This window comes from Lissotriton vulgaris, chromosome 6 (assembly GCF_964263255.1).
Source record: "Lissotriton vulgaris chromosome 6, aLisVul1.2, whole genome shotgun sequence".
Classification (NCBI taxonomy): Eukaryota; Metazoa; Chordata; class Amphibia; order Caudata; family Salamandridae; genus Lissotriton; species Lissotriton vulgaris.
Window position 1 is genome coordinate 979,059,225 of NC_141694.1, and position 23,290 is coordinate 979,082,514.

The window sequence follows — 23,290 nt, forward strand, 5'->3', positions numbered from 1 at the left end:
ACTGCACTACCCTGTTAATGAACAACAGAAACAGGGTCGGTGCAAGTACGCACCCTTGACGTACACCCCGGGAAACCGGAAATCTCTCTGTAACCTGCCCCTGTTTGCCCCATCTAGCCTGCGCAAAGTTTCCTTCGTGTAGTCTGATTACTATTGCAAGGAGTTCTAGGGGTATCCCCAGTGCATCCCATAGCTTAGCTCTTGGAACTAAGTCAAAGGCAGACTTTCGGTCTACAAACGCTGCATAGATAGTTCCACCACCCAGAATAACAACCTTCCAATAAATTAAAATAAATCTAAATACCTGATCAATTGTGCTTACACAGGATCTAAAACCAGCTTGTAAGGGGAACAAGACATTCTCTAGGTCCATACAAATCTGGATCTTAGCGAGCACCATCCTAGCTATAATTTTCTGAATGGCATATTAAACTGATGGGGCGATAATTCCCCGGAGCAGAACGATCCATCTTTTTAAATATAGGCAGAATCTCAGCTCCTAGCCAAGAATCTGGGATTTGTGCACCCTTCGCGATAGTATTTGCCAGAAAGGTAATCTAAGGCACCCAATTAATTAAGACAAATTTAAATAGATCTGCCGGGATGCAGTCCATACCTGGTGCTTTTCCTCCTTGTACCATCCTCAGTGCGTTCTCTACATCTTTCCCAACAAACACTAGGGAGTGGCTCAGGGTCAGTACTTGTGGGGAAAGAACAGGGGGGGGGGGGACTGTCACAGGTTCAAGTCCCCTAAACTGAGACTCAAAATATTCGACCCAAACTGCGACACACACCTGGTTATCCGGGACTTGGGATTCCACTGTGCTTCCCCATTTAACTATCTGCCAGAACTTTGTCTGGTCTCTCGACCTACTTGCCACTAGTAGATCCTGCCAGTGCTGATCATCCCAGTCCTTTTTGGCCTGTTTTTGGATTTTCCTGTATGTAATCCTTGCTGCACTAATGTCCTTGGGATTTCAATACCCCAAAAAGCTGCTCCTGAAGAGCACTAGTTTTAGCAATCTGGTCTTCTTGTTCAGCCAGAGCCTGTAAGGCACACAAAGTGGTAGAAACCTCCTGAGAGATCTTGTCTGAAATTAAGGGATCATCGACTACCCTATCCCACCGGACCCTACGCCTATCATTGGAAAGAAAGGCATTTGGCTGTTACTATCTCGGTGGCTCTGACAGTCTCCAGAAAGCCCGCAGTTTTTAAGCAAAGTAAGAGCGGGTTATGGTGGCTCTCAGGGCGGGCAGATATTATCATGTCCTTGAGAAGGGACCAGTACTCAACCTTGATTAGAATATAATCGATTCTGCTTGAATTGATACCATTATCAAAGGTTACCCGACCGGATTTATCAGACCTGGATCGACCATTAACAGCTCTCAAACCCCGCTCGAGGCTGAAGCCCAGCCACTGTATGGCCACTTCTGTCCACTTCTTTATTGGGTTTATGTCGAGGCAGGGTATATTGTACTGTGCATCTTCCTCTGCTAAAATATCTTCCCCCACAAGAAGTAAGGGTTCAAATGTACAATTGAAATCCCCTGCCACAATCACGAGGCAATCCATCCCGACGGAGCTGAGAATGAGATCCAGCTCTTTAGTAATTCCCGAGTTCCGCCCCCCAGGCTGGCCTCTAACATATATATTAATAATGATGATCTCCATCTCATTCGGCCGCGACAGTCTTATAACAAGAATGTCAGGGTTAAGCACCATTACTTCAGTGGACCTGTAGCTATGCGACTGCTTCACCCAGATGGTCAGGCCACCTGACGATCTACCTCTTTTGCCTCTAATAGCAGGTTTAAAAAAGTTTAAATACCCCAGGCGATGGATGAGATCAGGGGCCCAACTTTCTTGGAAAATCAGGATATCATGGTCCTCCACAAAATCTATCCACTCTGCTATTGAGGTTTTACGCCGCAGGCCTGCAATGTTCCACAAGACAATTTTTAACAGGTTTTCCCTAATAGCGTGCTGGATCTGACCAGACTCCGACGGATTTACCCCTATTGGTCTCCTTCCTGCAATAGGGCCCCACTTGCTGAGGAGCCTGGGCACTACCTCACCGAACCTTGTTCGACCGCCTCACCCCCCCTAACCTTCCTCGCTACGATCTCTCCGTCATGTACTGGGGGCATCCTGGGTGAAGGGCAGAGGCCTAGACCACTACCAACACTATCACCATCCACCACTGCATGACCCTCAAAGTAATCCGCATCCCTACTCAGTTGGCATGCTGTATCTTCACTTCCCATTGGCTGGACCACCATAAAGCCCCTATAGTTGTTCTCAAGTCAATTCACCCCCTCTAGACCAATAAGTGGATCAAATAGATTTGTCAGGGGCATATGATACTTCGCCCTGTCAAACGGTTTTACACCAAAAGATCTAATATTATGAATAAATGAGGTGGGATTGGTTGGTCCATGGTAAGCATAAGCATAAAAGTAATTTAGGCCCAGGGTTTGAACATCTCCCACTCTGCCGAACCTTGGATCATAGCAAATGTACTCTACCACCCTAGGATCTCTAAAGTTGACAATTACGCAGTCACCCTCTATATCCTTCTCTCTACGACTCAACCCAACTCACCCTTCTAACATTTAATATCTCTGCGTTTGAGGAAGGTGAGAGTGGTCTGTTCCGGTTGAGCCAGTGGGTGACTTTGTTTTTCAACTCCCTATGTGATTCAATTTTATCAGCTCTAATCCCCTGAACTCCCACCAGAATAACCGTGTACGGTACTGACTCTGGGGGGAGTTTGATACAAGGCAGCCGCTGTATAGTACCCTCGCTTCCCTGTGGAGTTGTCCAACTAGGCGGTATCTTCCCTACCCGCACAGAGGGTGCGGGCTGGCTACTTGCCACCTTGCCAACTCGCGTACCCTTTTCCCCGATAGGACCAGAAAAATCCATCTCTAAGGGGCGCGTCTCAGCACGAGGTGGGGGGTTTTGGTTGTTGGTCCTGTCATTTTGGCTGGTTGGGCAGACTCACTACCACTTCTAAGCCCTGGGGGACAAAATGGGTGGGCTTTGGCGCTTGGACCCTCCATGACTTTCGCTATCCTTTTCAACGCGCTAGAGTTAACTAGTACTAACTTTTCGAGTTGCTCTAGTTTTCAGTTAATCAATTTAATTCTCTCCAAAAGAGGTAGTGTCAGTGATTTAAATAATTTTTCTACTTTGTCGAATAGCCCGTCATTTGCACTACTTAGGGTAGGAAGTTGATTTGGACGGGGGATAGCCATAATTGGACTAGGGGACTGAGCAGTATGTTGTGATGCTGGGTTTGAGATGGTTGTTTTTGATATTTTTGCCACGCCACCCTACTGAGGACCACCCCCTCTTTTCCTTTTGCCTACTGAATGAATTGCCGTTAGTTTTTTGCCGGCTGGTATCGCCTGATTTTGGATTTTAGTTGTGGCACTATTAGGCAGGGGAATTGGAGTCCCTACTTTGCGACCCACTAGAGACCGAGCAACCTGTGGATATATTTATTGCAGTATCAACCACAGAAGTATCAAGCCCAACCAGCGATAGGCTGGATCTCAGACTCAGGGTGACTAGGGGGACAGTTGTTCCTGGTTGTTCTGGGTTAGTAGCAGACCCAATGGTACCTAGAGATGAACGCTTCCCCGTTAAGAGATCAAAGGACAAGCGTTTCTCTGTTAGGGCTATTTCTTTTTCCAATACCACTGCAACCCTTGTAATGAATTGATCTATGGTACCTGTAACCGGCCCCCCCGGGTGGAAAGTGTAACTTTTCGAACCTTCCCAGAGCGAGATGCCTTTAGAGATGATGGGTAGGGGACTCGGGCACTGGAAATAACAATCAATATAGACAGAATGTTTAGATGGATTCGGGCTGGGATGATCTGCAGCGCAACAACAATAGGTATAACGTTATAGGGAATACTCTACACAAACCCGAACTTAGGGGGGTGGCCCAGCCCGGCCTCGATCGTCCTCGGACGGGCTCATACGGGCCCGCCCTTGGCCCGGGCTTCGCCCGTGCTGAGCCTACGCGCGTCCTGCGTATCGCGGGCCTAGGTGGTGCTAAGTAGAGGGAGATGGGGGCGGGAAAAGGGCCCAGCTGCGGCGGATGATTGCAGCTAAGCCTGCTGGTCTTGGCAGTCCCGCCCGGGTGTCTGCCAAAAGTTTCACAGCAAGTTCAGCCCAAATCGGCAAGCAGTTCACAATATCCTCAACACAGGGAGCAAAGAAGGCAGGTTATGTAGAGAAAGTCACTGCACCACAAACGGCTGCGAGCGGCACCCCTCTATGTACTGTCTCCCAGCTATTATTGTAAAGACATATACTGTTGTGTAAGCAAGTCAAGTTGTCCGTGCGGTGTTCCAGGCTCCCGTGTTACCTAACTATGCTATCACTCACCCTGTCCAGACCCTACGCTCGATCACCCTGAGATGGCACGAGGTCTATCCCTTCCAGGGCCATGAACATGATCTCCCACTCCTGTGCTATGGGATACTTTATCTGACCTTTCTCCTCCTCCCTTCTCAGTGTCATTCCCTCTGCTCTGCCCCACTTTACCAATTTCATCTGCCATGCGGCCATCCCAGGTGGTCTGGGGGATTTCCACCTCCTTGTCAGAGCCCTGACAGCTATCAAAAGAGCCGGATCCAAGAATCTCAATTTGGCCTTCAGCGCCTTGGACCTTTTGCGGAACCCCACTAGGCAGTATAAAATCTCTTCAGGTACAGGCAAGTGAGTTGTATTTCTCAGAACCTGACATATCCAAGCCCAATATCCACGTAGACATACACAGGACCAGAGCATGTGCAGGAATCCAGCCTCCTCTACTCCGCAACGTGGACAGCAATGGGGGGAGTCCGGGAACATTCTGTGTAGCCTCTGAGGGGACAGGTACACCCTATGCAGTACCATTGTTTGTATAAATCTAAATTTCACATTCCGCGACACCCTCCTGGGATGCTCCAGAATAATCTGCCATGCCTTATCTGGGAGTATTATCTCTGCGTCCTGAGCCCAAGTATCCTGAAGCATATCCAGCGGAATTGCTGCGTGTACTCTGACTCCAGAATATAACCAGCGCACTAAGTGTCCCCCAGCCCCCATATAATAGAGCAGGTAGACCATTTCATGGACCGCGGGTTGAGTTCGTTGTGGTGCCCAGGTGTTCTGAATGTAGTGTGAAACCGTGGCATGTAGCAAATACAATCTAGGGGGAGCGCCTGTAATTTGAAAAAAGGACTCATGGTCTAGCAGAGTGTCACCACCAAAAAAGGCCCCCACCTCCACTACCCCAGCCTCCGTCTAGGGGCGCAGTATATCTCGCGTTAGCCTGCCCTGATGCGTCGGGATACCCAATAAGGGAATGTATGGCTTTACTGATGAGGTGTAGGACAGTGCTCGTCTCCAGCACAATATGTCCATGTGCAGGAGCGGGTGACAATCAGGAGGAATCCGCCTTTGTGGTAGCAACAAGAAGTGCCGCTCTCCCCGTGCCAGTCACTCAGGTGTATAGCCGATCTCATGGAGGTTCCTACCGGCCACCAAATGTTAGAGCCACTGGAGTTGGCTGGCATAATAATAGCCCCGAAAATCTGGGACCCCGGAGGCCCCCCCCCCGAGTCGGTTCCCAACTGGAGCTTGCGAAGGCGTCTCCGACCATTACCCCAGATCAGAGTAGTTAGAATGGTATTAAGTGTGGTAAACACTTGTTGGGGGACGGTCACAGCTAGGTTTACAAAATAATACAAGAGGCGTGGGAACATAACCATCTTAAAGATTGCGACTCTGCCCATAACGGACAGGGGCAAGGAGATCAAAAAACCCACGCTGCTCCGGAGCCGGGTACTGGCACGCTTAATATTACCATCAATTTGGTCCTCTGGTGATCTATCTACCTGGATCCCCAGATATTTGAACGTGGTCTGCGCGACCGGTATCTCGTGAGTCCCGAAGCGGATGGAAGCAGGGTGTAGTGCCTCATTGAAATAAAAGCCTGTCGATTTTGCTGGGTTGATGGCCAGGCCCGATACTTCCTCAAAGCGGCAAAAAATATCATAGAGAGCCGTGTGATCTGCTTCTAAGTCCCTGAGGTACAACAAGATGTCATCCGCGTATATGGATATCAAATTATGCGTACCCCTGATCGATCTACCCATCTGGGCTTCATGAGCCTGGAGCACTATAGCCAGAGGTTCCGGTGCCAAAACAAATAAAATCGGGGACAGGGGACATCCCTGTCGGGTGCCCCTGTACAACGAGTAACTATCCGACACGTACCTACAGGTACGCGCCCTGGCCGAAGGGTCTGTGTACAATAGTCTAATCCACCTCAGGAGGGAGTCAGGGAGGCCAAAGCGCCTCAGGGCCTCAAACATAAATGTCCATGACAGGGAGTCGAATGCCTGTTTTAGATCTAACGCTGTACAGCCTGCCCGGGGATATTTCTGTGGCATGCTTGTGATGAGGGCATGCAGTCTCTGAGTGTTCAGGGACGTACTCCGTCCCGGGAGGAACCCGCATTGATCCTGATGCACCAGTGCGGGTAGGTGGGATTGTAAGCGCAGGACTATGGCCTTACTCAGGATCTTATATTCCGTAGAGAGCATTGATAAGGGCCTATAATTTGCCATGTCCAAGGCATCCCTGCCGGGCTTAGGTATTGATGTAACCAAAGCTTGCATCGTCGTTGCCGGTAGATGTCCTTCCTCAAACGCTGCCCCGAACACCTTATCCAGGACAGGAGCTAGAGTGTCTAGGTATGTCGCATAGAACTCCACCGGGAGTCCGTCTATACCCGGTGTCTTATTGCGGTTAAGGGAACTAATTGCCACCCGTATTTCATGTTGCGTAATGGGCCCGTCCAAGTCCCTCTGTGTATCCTCCGACAGGGTAGGGAACGGGAGGCCATGCAGGAGCACAGACACACGTTCTGGGTCCTCCAAGTCAAAAGAAGCGTATAGTGCTCTTAGGTGGTCGTGGAACGCTTTGTTAATTTCAGATTGCGTGCGGGCCAAACCTCCGGACATGTCACGTATCTGTGTTATCACCGGGGGGTCGGGTCAGTCCCATACCAGGCGGGCCAATAGTGTACCTGATCTATCAGTATCAGCGTGCTGACGGCATAAATATACTTTATAATCAATGTTTCTCAGCGTCTCCAATACTTCCGTATGATCTATATTCCCTTTCTGCAGCTCCCCCTTCTTCTCAGGATCTACACTTGTCTCCCTTTCCAATATCTTTAGGCGGTTCTCCACCTCACAGAGTTTACTGTAAATTTCCTGTCTGGAGCCTACCAACTGGCCTATGGCAGCTCCCCGTACCACAACATTCATGGCATCCCATACTACTAAATTAGAAGAGGCAGAGTCCCAATTTTCTCTAAAGTAATTAGACAATGTGTCAGAGAGCGTTGCGAGGAAGGGACCATTCTCCAGAAGGAGCGGGTTGAGACTCCAGGTAGGTACAGGGGTCGGCACCCTTCCCCAAAGGAGGCTGAGGGACAGGGGTCTATGGTCAGAGAAAGTTTTGGCTAGGTACTCTGGGCTCCCGATCCTAGAAATCAGTGACTGTGAGCATAGAAATCGGTTTATCCGAGTGTGGAGGTTGTGTACGGTGGAATAGAATGAGTATTCCTTGTAATCTGGATTCAAGGCACGCCATGCATCCATCAAACCCCAGCCCTCCACCCAGGTTAGAAGTACTTCAGACAGCCGCGAGGCTCCAGTCATTTGGAGGGGGGGGGGGTGATCTATCCAGGCTCAGGACCATGTTCCAGTCTCCGCCCAATACCCAGGGGACGTTCGCACAGTCCAAGAGTGCCAAACCAACTGTGTGCAGAAATTTATCCTGCTCAAAATTCGGGGCGTATATACTGCCGAGTACAATTAATTCGCCATCTAGGGTGCCTTTCACCAGAATAAATCTACCCTGCTCATCTACTTTCCTCTCTATCTCCTCAAATGGCTTCTTATGTCAGGCCCAGATAGTCGCCCCTTGGAGAAGACCGAGTAAGTCATAGAGTAATTAGTACCTCTCCACTTCTTTCACAGTTTCTTGGCTTCTGATACCGTAAGGTGGGATTCCTGGAGGAAAGCAACTTGTGTGTGATGCCTAAGCAGGAAGGAGTGGATTGGGTGTCTTTTCTGTATCGCCCCAAGCCCCCGCACATTCCAGATAGTGAATCAATAAGATCCTATTGCATCAGCCATAATCGTCTATTTCCAAGCATAATAGTGTCAGTGGGCTCACAGCGCAAGCCCATATAACGAACGACCAGGAGACTACATATTCGAAAATTCCCTCCCAAAACTGAACAAACCAGGCACAGCAAAACAACACTGCTGGGCCAAACATAAGAACAGTAAACAAATAAGTCCAAGGACGAGTGCGTTCGCCATTGAGGGGGGGGGGTTGTCAAGCACTACTACAGTCATCTGTGTATTCGCACCGGGTACCGCTGGCTCAACGACTTGCCGTCCTGGTGGCACCATGTTAGTAAAAATCTGCACGTGAACACGTACTGGAGATAACCTCACCATGTGAACCAATAGACCCACTAGGGTCGCTCTCAACCAGGGTTCCCGCCCTACTCATTCCATCTCACAAGTGCAAGGAAGCAGCGGGTATGCACATTATAAACAGCGTTCAATACTTATTACCAAACCCATGGATATCTGTTTGTACTATGAGTCAACAACAACAGCAAGCAGTGAGCACAAAGTAAAGGATATCGGGCGCTGCAGGTAACCAGTCCACTCCAAACGAAGCTGTGTACCCCTTTAGTTGTCCAGCATATCATCTGCCGCTCGGGGTGTGACAGTAGGGAACAGGATCACACTGTTGTCCGAGTCAGAGGGGACCGTGCTGTCGTCTGAGTCCGTCGGTATCTTCCCCAAATCCTCTCTGAACGTGCCCACCATCGCCACGGCACCCGACTGATCCTCCCTCTGTTGTTCCCGTGATGGGCCAAGTTTCCCTATGCTCCTCCTTGCATTTGGGGAGTCCTCTCTTTCTGGACATGAGTCTCTCCCCGAGCCACTGGTAGCTATATCCTGAGAAGCGTCCTTACTCCTGTCGATGCCCATCACCTCCAGCCATTCCTCGACTTCCGATGGGCTCTCGAAGAAATGTGTTTTCCTGCTGTGGATGATATTCAGTCGGGCTGGGAAAAGCAGCGCATATTTCAACTTGGCTCTTTGTAGCTTCTTCTTTACCTCCACATATGAGGAGCACTGTTTCTGGACCGTATTGGTATAGTCTGGGTAGAGGGACACCCTTCTGTTTTCATATTGGATAAGGCACTTCTCACGGGCTTTCTGCAGCAAAACATCCCTATCTCGGTAGTTAAGTAATCGTGCTATCAGAGGGCGGCCTGATATGGGCCTACCGGTCGGGATCCTGTGCGCCCGTTCTACACAAGTGCAGCGATAGACCCTCCATAGTAGCATTGTCTCGGAACCACTGCTCCATGAAATCCTCTGCATGGGCCCCCTCACAGCGTTCCGGAAGGCCTATGACGCAGACGTTGTTGAGGCGATTCCGACCTTTCCGCGTCCTCCACGCGGTCCATGAGGGAGGCAACCTGCTGCTGTAGTTGCTGAACAGAGGTGGATTGTCTGCTACAGTCGGCGTGAGTTCGGAAAGGGCAAGTCCCTGGTCTTTTACCTTGTCCGCCAATTTGCTACGGTCTGCCTTTAACAGTGATAGATTTGTGGTTAGGGCCCCCAGCTGATGTTCCATTGCCGACCTGGAGTCCATAATTTCTTTAAGGATTAAGTCCAGTTTGTTCTCCTGCTGATCGCCGGCGTAATCCGACCCAGTAGCGCTTGATGGAATCCTCCCTTCTCCAGTGCTCTCTGTGTTGCGCGTGAGCTCTTGACCTCCGAGCCCCTCCGCCACCTTTGCCCCCTTTTGCACCATGATGTTCCTGAAGTGCGCCGAAGCCGTATTTTGTAAGATAGGAGCCTTCTGAAGAGAGCAAGCCCCCCCTTCATGGCGGTGTATGTCAGCGGTCTCTTCCGACCTCACCAGTTCCTCCGTGAGTGTCCACTCGTCCCGGTCAATTCGCCCCTTCCTCGGGCTCCACACCGGATCCCAAGGGCAAATATTCACAAAGGCGGAGGTCGCAAGGTACCAGGGCCTCCATAGTCCTGTCAGGCATCACCCAGGCCAGCAGTCCCACACTCTCAGCGGGCTTCGCTCCATAGGTCGCCTCCCCCTGGGCCCGCAGGACGCAGCCAAGAAGAAAATGAGTTACAACAAGGGGTGGTGAGGGACAGAGTCTCTGAATTAAGCAGAAAGCTCTCACCCAGTCAAGAGATCAGGGCTAGATCCAACACCGTTTTTTAGCTCACTGCACCATCCCAGTTTCAGAACCTGGCTGTATGCAAATTAGTCTGTTCCTGTCCCAGTGCATGATGGGAACAGGGCAAACCAAACTACAAAAGCCAATTCTTACACTGGGAAGGAAACAAGCTCCCGGGGACCGGTTTCTGGCATTACAGCCGTCTTCGGCCCGGTTTGCTTGAATCCTGATGGTGCAATGAGCAAGGGTCTCACATCTGAGAATACCCTTCCACGCTTAGGGTGGACAAAAATAGTTACAACAAGGGGTGGTGAGGGTCAGAGTCTCTGAATTAAGCAGAAAGCTCTCACCCAGTCAAGAGATCAGGGCTAGATCCAACACCGTTTTTTAGCTCACTGCACCATCCCAGTTTCAGAACCTGGCTGTATGCAAATTAGTCTGTTCCTGTCCCAGTGCATGATGGGAACAGGGCAAACCAAACTACAAAAGCCAATTCTTACACTGGGAAGGAAACAAGCTCCCGGGGACCGGTTTCTGGCATTACAGCCGTCTTCGGCCCGGTTTGCTTGAATCCTGATGGTGCAATGAGCAAGGGTCTCACATCTGAGAATACCCTTCCACGCTTAGGGTGGACAAAAATAGTTACAACAAGGGGTGGTGAGGGACAGAGTCTCTGAATTAAGCAGAAAGCTCTCACCCAGTCAAGAGATCAGGGCTAGATCCAACACCGTTTTTTAGCTCACTGCACCATCCCAGTTTCAGAACCTGGCTGTATGCAAATTAGTCTGTTCCTGTCCCAGTGCATGATGGGAACAGGGCAAACCAAACTACAAAAGCCAATTCTTACACTGGGAAGAAAATGAGGCAGCTCCACGTGTCTCCCCTCACCGGCAGTCTCACCTCCGCGGGCGGCCAGTGTCTCAGCAGCCCGGCTGTTCCGTCCCTCCGATGGGGTCCGGGCCGTAACTTTATGTGGCGGGATGGGGGGGGGAATTCCCAAGATCAGTTCTTTCCCCATGTCGCTCTCTTCTGTGTCACATCACCAGTGCTGTCCCATTCGGTTGCCTGGGCGCTCCGTGGGTTCCTCTCTTCGGTCACCCGCCCCTGCTCCTTCGCGGGCAATGTGTCAGTCCTCCACCGCTACCGGACCTCCCCAAACACAGGCCAACCCAGTCCCGTGGCATGCCCCAGCAGACTAAGAGCTGGGGTCGGCACTCACCGCCACCCAGTGGGGTCCGGGTCTCCTCCCCCTCGAGATCTTGCGGTGTCACAGGGAGGCACCTCGCAGCCGCCTCCGGTCAGGTCACACAGCGTTCCGAGTGCTCCGGAGCGCCAAACCGATCACTTCCGGTCCCGCTGACCCCAGTGGCTCCGGGCTCGCCCCAACTGCAGCTTCCAGGTTCTTCCCGTATGCGTGGCGGTAGGCCCAATCCTCTTCTGACCCACATTATGGAACAAAATCTGTACGCCGATGGGTCACCGTGTCACCGCAGGGTTCCGGCGTCGATCCGCCACCTTCCGCTGTGGGCAGGGTTCCAGCAGACGCTGTTTTTCAGGATTTGCTGCCAGGCGGACCCGGAGCACTAGCAGCAGCCGACCACATTCGTGGCTGGCTTGACACGCCCCCGTGTTGGGCATGATAGTTAATAATAGACTGACTGCTTCCAAGGCTACTTAAAAATGATTTAGAATCTGATGCTAGCAATGTTCCATTCAAGGAAATTGCTACCTTTGTGGCTGAAATGCACTATATCCCTTTCAAACAATAGTGTTTCCTTCTCACGGAAAGAAACTCATTTAACGTCTTCCCCTGCACTCTGTATGTTGGACTCTGATACTTAATATGGATTATTGATCAGGATAATCTCTATTTTTGTATCTCTGTCCCACTTTCAAAAAGGCCCCAGTGCTTGGAGTGGTTCAGAGCCCTTTACCATTCCCCCTCCTGCTTGCCTTGCAGTCATGAATACAGATGGTAACCTACTGCATAACGTCTGATTTCTCATCCTCCTTTTTGTGGCCGCTTCCACAAGGACAATTGGACCTGAGGCGCTCTGATATCATAAAGCTAAAGCAAGATGTTGCCTGAAATGAGGGCCAATCTGTTGCCTCGCCAGCTGACATAAAGCTAAAGCAAGATGTTGTCTCACGTGAGGGCCACTCTATTGCCTAACAAGCAGCAGGATACATTTATCTTGGTAATGAAATGAGTAGCAGAGTAGACCGGATGCACAAATGAAGACTAAGATGTTAATATTAAAGAAATTAGGGCATTTGTTGAGACTTCTAAATTTGTATGAACGTAATTTTGAGCATAAGATTCTCAACTTCACTCTTGCTGAATTGGTAGGAATTGCCTAAAATGATGATGGTGAAGATGCTATTCATAGCTTTTAATATTCCCATTAACTGTAGCATAGCTCTTCCTCGCTCAGTTTATCAGCTGGCTTAATTGCTACTGGTGTACCATATCCTAAAACAAATTAAATGAGATGGGTACGCTGCCAATTGGCTGGTAAAATATCTCTTTATCTATGTCCTAATGTACATGCTACAGTTGTTTGGAGAGTGTTAGCAAATGTGGCATGGGATTCAGAGAATTGTGGGAGGTTAAAAACACAAATTGAGATTTGATTTTCTAAAGTGAGGTTGATTTTCAAAATAATACAGACTTCATAGAATTGATCTCTTTACCCTTTATACAAATCAAGATTGTTTGTACTGCTTATAGTAAATGTGCTAACAGTGGACTTTTCCATCTGCAGATTATACTGAATGACCAGCAGTTGCAGTGTTTCACAACAGAATTTCTCTGCATTGCCGAGACTGAAGAAAATAAAAAAGAAGCAGTCTTCTGGCATATAGCATCATTTCACCAGTTTATATGGTAAGTAAATCTCACAATCATTCCTTTAGGCATTAAAAAGACTTTCTCAGCATCTGAATGTCCTCACTATCTTCCAGTGGGGGCCTGTGCTTGAATATAATTTCTGTCAAGATGGAAGTAATATGGATCACATTGTGTTGGTCATGATAGTTAATAAAAGACTGACTCCTTCCAAGGCTACTTAAACATGATTTAAATCCTGATGCTAGCAATGTTCTGTGGTAAACAAATTAATACCCCATCAATCGGAATTTCTAGAATGCTATCAGAAGGCAAAGAAATTGGAGTCCGTGGTGCAGAGTTAAGGCTTTATTCAAGAACTCGAGTTAAGGGAGAGCTCCATCACCCAGCAGGTTCAGGAGTGGTCTAAAGCTTCATTCACACAGCAGAATATTTATACATATCCAATCAGTAGGCAAAAGGAAGAAAAAGGAAGTGACAAGCAGAAGTGACAAACAGTAATTTCAAACAAGATGTGTCAAGGTAGGGGCATGTCCTATGTCTCGTGAGAGTGCATGTGATGTTGAAATGTGTTCTTGCTGTTTTCAGTTAAAGGCCCTTCCTCATCCGGGGGGTTTTATCTCTGGCTTACAGTCAAGAACAGGAACATTTCTTAAAACAGGAACTATCTGCTGCTGGTTCCCTTAATTGGCAGAACCACAGGAATGTGTGGTCAATGAACTGAGATGCCAGGTGCAGGGTGTCTTGCTCGTGGGTCTGAAGACAAAATGGATGACACACACAAAATGGGTGCTTGTCTGAATAAAAATGGCTACCAGGCAGAAACAGGGAAATGATGGGGCACAATTGTCAATTTTATTTCCTCATTCCCTCCTTGCCCCAGAGTGTACCTGTTTCTATATCTCAATTTGCATGAGATTGTCTATGCATTCCTGTAGAATAATTCTTTCCTTTTCTTTCTGCTGGATACGTGGTGGAATGCAGCTTGCAGCGCATAGTCTGCACAGAGCGGGGCCACATTGGATACAAAGGCAGCATCCAGTTATTACCAGGAGTATTATGCCTGTTGCTGACAGCAATTCCCAGCCCCCAGGATGATACTATTTTCCAAAACCAGTCAGACCATGTCCAAGTGCCAGGTTCTTGATGTAGGCTGGTGGCTATCTTGTGTAATTTTGTTATAGCCGTATATACAGACTGAGAGTTATCAGGAATGAAAACACAGCAGCTAGAGCCGATAATTTTATAGGCTCCGCCCATGTCAGCCAGGATGATGTCAAGGACAAGGTGGTCTTGGAGAGCAACCAATCTTATGGCAGACTGTTCCTGAGTCAAATTCCCCATGGCAGACGCCGTCTGATTTACAACAGCCTCCAGGATCCTTGGCAACCTGCGTATGAGTTTGCTGTTCTGCACAGGACCGACAAAGAAAAAGAAACCTTTGTTGAAGTCTGTATATTGTTCCCATGTAGTTTCCGTTTGATCAACCCCGGAGGTGTCGATTGTTCTTTTATGTCTAATATGGGGCACTAGGAGGTCTCAGTGGTAAGTGGATGGGGCCACAAAGACAGGGGGTAGCAGAAATACTATGTAGCATGTTCCCCCCCCCCAGTTCAAGGGCAGCTGCACATAGGCCATTTGCCCGCAGACAAAATAAGTATGGCGAGATGCTGGAAATGATGATTTTCCTTTGTCCTCAAAGCGGTATGGCAGTCACTGTGTCCTAATGGAACAGATACAACTAGAACACAGTTTCCTGAAAGGTGAAAGTCAGTAGACAATTATAGATAGCATGCACATAGCATTACTTGGGTGGGCAAGAAGGAGAATACTCATTTTTTAAGTCAAAAGGTCATCTTCATGTGGTAATATTTGTTTCAAGGTCGGATATATACAGTTAAGAACAGCACTGCATAGAATGTAATGACAACCACATGGAACTTGGTGCAGCAAACGTGAATAAATAGTGCAGGTGGCGACGTAAGTGAAAGGAAAACAGCGTAGTTGGCGCACTGTGCATAAGGCGCAGACTATTTATGGTGAGTGGCTAAAACGGCGCATGTGACATTGGTCAGGCTGTTAGGTCGACGGCGTTTCGATCCGTAGCATTTCGGATCATCATCAGGACTGGTTGTCTGAATTAGGAAGTGCTGGAAGGATCTCAGAACTGCCTTCCCCGATGTCCGGATAGACGCGCTGATCTAATCAGCGCACACACAGCACGGCTGATTGACACGGCCGGCTAGAACGCTGAGTTCCCCAGCAAATACATACCGAGTACGGCTGATTCACACGGCCGGTTCGAGCGCTGAAGTCTCCAGCGAGCTCTTCCAATTAGCCCAGACTCCAATTATTTTGTGACTCACCTGGCTGCCTTAAGTCATCCCCTTCTTGTTGGTTACAAGGATTCCAATCCTCAAGGATCCTTCCAGCACTTCCTAATTCAGACAACCAGTCCTGATGATGATCCTAAATGCTCTGGATCGAAACGCCGTCGACCTAGCAGCCTGACCAATAGGCGCACTTCTCCTTAGTGGCTTTAGATTCAAATCAAATCAATTGTGCCCACTGTGATATCACAATGTCACATGCGCCGTTTTAGCCACTCACTGTAAATAGTCTGCACCTTATGCACAGTGCGCCAACTACGCTGTTTTCCTTTCACTTGCGTCGCCACCTGCACTATTTATACATGTTTGCTGCACCAAGTTCCATGTGGTTGTCATTACATTCTATGCAGTGATGTTCTTAACTGTATATATCCGACCTTGAAACAAATGTTCCCACATAAAGATGAATATTTACCTTTTGACTTAAAAAATGAGTAATCTCCTTCTTGCCCACCAAAGTAATGCTATGCGAATGCTATCTATAATTGTCTACTGACTTTCACCTTTCAGGACACTGTGTTCTAGTTGTATCTTACCTACCCAGTCCTGACTTGGTCTATGGGTTATACTCCTGTCTTGTCTATAATACTAATTGAACAGAGCCATTTTACTTTTCCGGACGCACAGGTGCCCTTTTACTGTTGAGACCGAGATGGAAGGGGGCCCGGTATTCCTTTTAGGTTTGGTATTTAATATCCTATAGGACATGGTCACGTTCCCCTGCTTGTATTCTTCGCTTTCTAGAGCCGTACCTGTCGCCTGTGGATTTCCATCCTCATTTGGGTAGCAGGCAGCATTAAGGACCTTATTCAAGTGCCCCCAAAGCAACCCATTCTTGCATGAATTATTTCCATCAGGGAAGGAGGTGGGGGTAGTGTTGTCGGCTGTTATCAGGGCGAACCAGGCCTCACAAGTCCCATTATAAGAAAACGGGAAGGGGAAGAGAGGCATCCCACCTTTCTTTTGATGAGGTGGGAGGCGCTCACATATCCAGCAATCTGTGCTATTGCTGGCTTGATGAGTATAGTGTAGCTTCTGTATAAAGGTATTATTCTGCAGGGCTAGTCTATGGGCTTGCTCATGAGGGGGTAGGTCATGATATGTGTGTTCCTGGGTGCCGTTAGGTGCATGGGAGGTATGTGGTGCTGGCGGGAAGACAATGTGGAGGACCCAACCGAGACACGTCATGATAGTTATCAAGAATAACAGTATTATTAAACATATGATAGAGCTGCTATGCAACTTCTTGACATTCTTCTTTCAGCGTCTCACTTTCTCTTTCTCCCACATAGTCAGGGTGTCTGAGTCTGTCCCCATGCTCTGACCACTTCACCACTGGACCTGTGTCCGTGGGCTTAATCAGCCAGAGTCCGGGTGGCAGACCTCAACTTTGATTTATATTCCTGTTGTGGGGTCTGTTCTAAGGGCAACGAGGATTGTTCAGTCACAGTGTCACTAGGTTTGGCAGTGCTGGCAAGGGAGTCTATTTCTCCAAAGTACTTTTTACAATGACTGGCATGTAACCAGACTTTTCTGCCTTCAATCTTCACTGCAGTTTGCGTAGTCAGGAGCACCAACTTCGGCTCTTTCCACCTGGGCTGGAGGGGATTTGTTCTGTCGAAGTTGCGGACCAAGACCCAGTCCCCGGGTCAGATGGTGTGCTCTTCAGGGTTGGTTTTGTCTGGGAAGGCTGCAGCCACCTGTGAACGACAAGAACGGAGTGCAGACATCAAGGAAGCCAGGTAATCTGTCAGAACAGCGCTATCAACATCAGTAATGGACTTGGGTCTGGGTATTCCCCATATGTTAGGGGGTGTACCAACCACAATTTCATAGGGGGCTAGTCCTGTCCTTGAATGCTGGATCATCCTGGCATAGAACAGTGCCATTGGAAGTGCTGTGACCCAATCCACCCCTTTCTCTGCCACTACCTTCGCTAGTTTAGTCTTGAGGGTCTGATTATATCTGTCTACCAGTCCTGCAGCCTGCGGGTGTTGGACACAGTGGACCTTCCAGGTATAGCCTAGGAGGAGTGAGACGTGTTTCATGAGCTCTGAAGAGAAGGGCTGGCCGTTATCTGAGAAGATGACGCGGGGCAGCCCATATCGGGGGAAGAATTCTCTGACCAGTTGTTTAGCTGTCGTGGCTGCTGTATAATCAGGGACCGGATAGGATTCTACCCATCTGGTCAGGGCAAATATGACCACCAGGACATATTTCAGTCCCCTACATCTATCCATTTGGATATAATCCATCTGAAGAACTTCGAATGGGTGGTCTGGTGGATGGAACCCACCTTGCTCGACTGGGGTACCTTTCCCTGGATTGTTTTGGGAACATATCATACGTGTCTTTGCTCGTTGCTTTGCTGCTGCTCCAAGGTGCTTGTTGTACCATATTTCTATTTCTATTTCTATTTAAAATTATTTATACAGCGCACGTACACCAGCGGTTTCATGGCGCTAAACTGACCGAGAACTGGACAGGAGGGCGGAAGCTAAATGGGGGTGAGAAGTGAAATATTAATTAAAAAATTTAGCAAAAAGATGTGCCTTGAGCTGTTTCCGGAACAGTAGGTACGAGGTTGACGCTCTGAGCTCCAAAGGCAATGAGTTCCAGAAAATCGGAGCAAGGGTCGCAAATTTAGAGCCTCCCCATTTCTTTCTCCGGAACCGTGGGACAGTAAGAAGGGATTGGGTAGAAGACCGCAGTTCCCTAGAGGGAACATAGGGGATAATCTCAGATGAGATAAAAGCCGGTGCCGTGCCCAGTCGTGCTTGAAAGGTGATAGAAGCAAGTTTGAACTGGACACGAGCACAGACAGGAAGCCAATGTAGGGACTTTAGAAGGGGAGTGGTATGGTGGGACTTAGGAAGTTTGAACACCAGGCGCGCCGCCTGGTTTTGGATCTGCTGCAACCGCCGGAGACTATATGCAGGAATACCTGCATATAGGGCGTTGCCATAATCCAGGCGGGACACGACCATGGCGAGGGTGATCAGTTTTAGTGCATCAAATGAAAAAAACCGGGACACCTTGCGTATGGTACGCAGTGCCAGAAAAGAAGAGGAAACCACAGAGCTGACCTGGGAGTGAAGGGTGAGTTGGGAGTTGAGCTTGATGCCTAGATTTTTGACTGAGGTAGAGGGGGCAGGTGGGGAGCCAAGGGGAGGGGGCCAAAAGATGGGGGACCAGGGGCTGGATGAACCACCAGTCAACACCAGCTCTGTTTTGTCTGGGTTGAGTTTAAGATGATTGTGGTTCATCCAGTCACGGATGTGAATCATGATGGTTTGAAAATTAAGAGCGGAGTCAGGGGAGGAGGAAAGATTAAAGACAAGCTGGAGGTCGTCCGCATAATTAAATACTGCGACCTCCATTTGTTGCAATGAAAAAATAAGAGGAGAGATGTAAAGGTTAAATAAGAGGGGGAAAGGGAGGAGCCTTGGGGAACCCCGCACTGAACATCGCGGAAGTCCGCAGTGAAATCACCCAGGCGGACAGCCTGGGTGCGGTCCCTCAGGAAGGAGGATAACCAGACCAACGCCGTGCCCCCGATCCCCGCCGCCCTGACACGGGAGAGCAAGATGGAATGATCCACCGTGTCAAAAGCGGCTGAGAGATCGAGGAGGACCAAGGCCTGAGGTTGGCTGGTGTCCATTCCCTCCCTGAGGTTATCAAGGACCGAGAGCACTACGGACTCCGTGGAGTGTGTGGGCGAAACCCGGCCTGGCGGGGGGCGAGGACCCCATTCTTCTCCACGAAAGAACTCAAGGCGGAAGTAACATGGCGCTCGAGAACTTTCGCCAGAAACGGCAGGAGAGAGATGGGGCGAAAATTAGCTGGGACTGAGGGATCGGCGCCCGGTTTTTTCAATATAGGGACAATGATAGCAGATTTGAGTGAGTTAGGTACCACGCCCTGAGAAAGAGAGCTATTAAGAGCGTGGAGGGGAGGGTCTGGACAACTGAGGAAAATGTGACGGAGAATATGGGCCGGGCAGGGATCTAGTGGGGAACCAGATTTGACGAGTGGGATTATAGCAGTCAGAGATTCTTTAGTTAAAGGTGGAAGGGCAGTGAGGTGAACCTTAGGGGGAGGACACTGAGGGTCCACAAAAGTGGGGGAAGGAAGGGAGATGTTAGCTTTAATAATGGCGATTTTTTGAATAAAAAAGTTATTGAGGAAGTGATAAAGTTCCTGGAAAGGAGTGGGTTTGAGGGAGGTTCTGTCCGAAAACGCCAAATTATGGACAATCGAAAAGATTTCCTTCGATTTGTTTTCGGCTGCGAGAATTTTGGAGGAGAAATAGATGGTTTTTGCCTCCAAGATGTTCTTTTTGTATAGAGTCAGGATGTTAATGAACTCTAGACGCAAAGAGGGGCAGTAGTTTTTCCTCCAGGCTCGCTCCGCTCGACGAACCGCCAGTTTAGTGGCTTTAAGATCTTGATTGAACCACTGATTGGCGTCCTTCTCTTGTTTGGTTGAGACTCGCTTCAGGGGAGCAATAGAGTCACAGCCTGCAGAGAGCCATTGACCAATGGCCGTGACCTGGGAGCGGGTAGACAGGTTTTTCAGGGAGGGGAGGGAAGTGGTAAGTAGGGAGGCTAGACTATCCGGGTCCACTCAGCCCCAAGCACGAACCCAGATGTTTTTCGGGAGTGAGGGCTTGACCTGAGGGTGGATAGGGAGAGAAAAAGAAATCAAGTGATGGTCAGACCAAGTGCAGGGCGAGACAGAGGGGGACTCTACCGGGCAATTTAGGGACCAAATCTGGTCAAGAGTATGACCCTTGATGTGAGTGGGAGAGTGAATATGAGGAATGAAATTAAGAGAGTGGAGGGTGTCTGAAAATTCTTTAGAAGATGGACATTCGGCTGGGTCAGAAGGCCAGAAATTAAAATCACCCAAAAGCAAAATGGAAGAATTGTTGACTGCGACAGTGGCCAAAACTTCCAGAAAGTCCGAGAGAAACAATAAAGCGGATTGAGGGGGACGATAAATGAGTATACAAGTAAGAGGGGGCGTGATGGAGGTAGTACGGATGGCTAGATACTCCGTGGTAGCAATATCTGGTAAGGACAGGGTTTGAAAGGGAAGGTCAGTTCTGGCAATGACCGCCACCCCGCCCCCAGCTCTGCCATTTAAACGATCTGCACGGATAGCGTAATATGGCGTTGGAAGGGTAGCCAGTAGGACAGGGAGGGAGTCATTGCAGAACCAGGTTTCCGTTAAAAAAAGCAAATCAGGGGAATGAAGATCCAGCAGAACCGAGAGTTCGTGGGCGTGGGCTACTGCAGACCTAGTGTTTAAATAAAAAGCCGTAAGGGCTCTGGAGGAAGCAGGAGCAACGCTACCTCTGGAAGGAGGAGAGGGGGCAGGTTGGGGAAGGGGAATGGTGGGAGGAGCGGGAGGAGACAGGCCAAGAAGCGAAATACGAGAGCGAGTGGAGGCAGGTAACGGCCAAGGGCCCTGGAGGCAACGTAGTTGAGAAGGGGAATAAATGGTGAGGCGGGCAGAGTGGTATGCCCCTAGTCCCGGCCGGTCACGGACGAGCGCAGACGAGCTTGCCTTAAGCGCGCCTTCGGCGCCCAATCGTCGCGCCCGCTGCGTTAGTCCGCCAAGGCACATGATTTATGATGGGTGGAAGGGGCGTTGGAGGGGGTGTGGCCAACAGAGGTGGGCGTGTCTCGTGGCGCACCTCGCCCTCGAGAATGGCGACCAGGAAGTAGGGAATCGTTGCAGCGTAGGACCGCTGTTCACAAAGTGCGAGGAAGTGCAAGTAGCTTGGTGAGTTTTTAAAAAGCAAAGTATCACAAGATTTTAAAATAAGCTTTTGCGCTCCCGGCTTCCGCCTCAGGAGTAGCTCGTCAATGTCAGTGTCGCGCCTTAGAGCTGCGCGCACTATTTATACCAATGGTGAGGGGGCGTGGCCAACAGAGGTGGGCGTGTCTCGTGGCGCACCTCGCCCTCGAGAATGGCGACCAGGAAGTAGGGAATCGTTGCAGCGTAGGACCGCTGTCCAACATGCCTTTTTCCCCCAAATGCGCTGGTCCATGTATGGTATTGATGATAACCTGGACCATCGCATCCGGTAGGTACCACACAGCTCTTTCTGGAATCATCCATCCCTGTTCTGTCTGTACCCCTCCATTGTCTTTCCATTCCTGTATCTCGGAGTGTGTGTCATGTTTTTGTACACTGTGTACGTCTTGGAAAGGATCTCGAACTGTGTGTGCTTTGTTGTTCTGTAGTGTTAGTAATTCTCTGGGCTGTCTTTTTGGCTGTGAGGTCTGCAAGCTCATTTCCCTTGATGTCATCTGTCCCCTTTGTGTGCGCTTTACATTTAATTATTGATATTAGTTTGGGCAGGTGTATGGCTTCCAGTAATTGTGTGATAAGTTTGTAGTGTTGAATTTTGGTCCATGTGAGGAATCCTCTTTCCTTCCACAGGGTGCCGAAATTGTGTACTACTCCGAATGCATACTGGGAATCGGTGTACACATTGATGACTAGATCTTTTCCTAAATGGCAGGCGCGTATGAGTGCTATCAGTTCAGCTGCTTGGTCAAATAGTATGAAGATCCTGTGTGATTCAAGAACAGTAGTTCCGGTGGTGACTGCGTAGGCAGCTGCTAATTCTCCTGTTGTGAGACGCATACAGGAGCCGTCCACGAACAATGTCTTATCTGGGTCACAAAGGGGGGTGTCTAGTAAGTCTTGTCTGGGTTTAGTTACTAGCTCTACCTCGACACTACAATCATGTATTGTTGGTTGTGTGTCATAAATGGGCAATAATGTGGCTGGATTTAGGATGTTGCATCTGTGAATTATTGTGTAGCTGGAAGGGTGTCATTTCGTAACCTGTCAATCTAGCCACCATGAGGTGTTGGGTCTGAGTTCTGTTTAAGAGCAACTCCACTGAATGGGGTACATGAACAGTTAATGGGCGTCCTAGCACGATGGAGTCACTTTGTCGGATTGCTTGGGCTGTGGCCGCTACCGATTTCAGGCATGCAGGAAGAGCCCGTGCAACTGGATCAGGAATACTTAAATATGCACACGGTCTTTTTCTGCCTGCCTGATCATTTGTCAGAACGGACATGGTGGTGCCATCCTTCTCAGTCACAAAGAGCGCAAAAGTTTTCAGGTAGTCAGGGGTTGCTAACACTGGAGCTTGGCAGAGAGCTTGTTTAAGGATCTGAAAAGCTTGTTCATGTTCCTCCAACCACGGTAACTGTGGATGTTGTGCAACCTCTGCTGTGGTAAGGTTGACGAGGGGTTTAGAAATGAGGGCATGTTGTGGAATCCACTGTCTGCAATACGAAGTAAGTCCCACGAAAGCCCTGACTTGTTTCTGTGTTTGAGGTCTTGTCATGGCGGTTATGAGTTTTATGCGTTCTGGTGTAAGTTGCCTACCCTCCTTTGACAGCAAGTGCCCTAGATAAGCCACTTGCTGTAGACAGAATTGTAGCTTGGAAGGTGATACCTTGTGGCCATTATCAGCTAAAAACGGGAGGACCATGAGGGAGGCTTCGCAGCATTTTTGTTCCGATCGGGCAGTAATGAGTATATCGTCAACATAGTGTAGTAGGGCTGTTTCAGGGGGGACATGTACTGTGTCCAATTGTCTTTTTAGGGCCTGGCTGTATACGCTTGGACTTTCAGTGAAGCCTTGAGGTGCTCTTGTAAATTGAAAGCTCCGCCCTTGGAGGGAGAAGCCAAAGAGGTACTGGCTG

General features: G+C 49.1%; 1 long non-coding RNA gene across 1 annotated transcript in view; it reads left to right on the forward strand.

Annotated features, from left to right (window-relative positions):
* Positions 1 to 23,290, forward strand: part of LOC147708276 (uncharacterized) — a 140,067-nt gene that overhangs the window by 96,993 nt on the left and 19,784 nt on the right. The window contains exon 8 of the long non-coding RNA XR_015296494.1: positions 13,079 to 13,200. This is a non-coding gene — a long non-coding RNA (uncharacterized LOC147708276). The remainder of the gene's footprint in view (positions 1 to 13,078; positions 13,201 to 23,290) is intronic.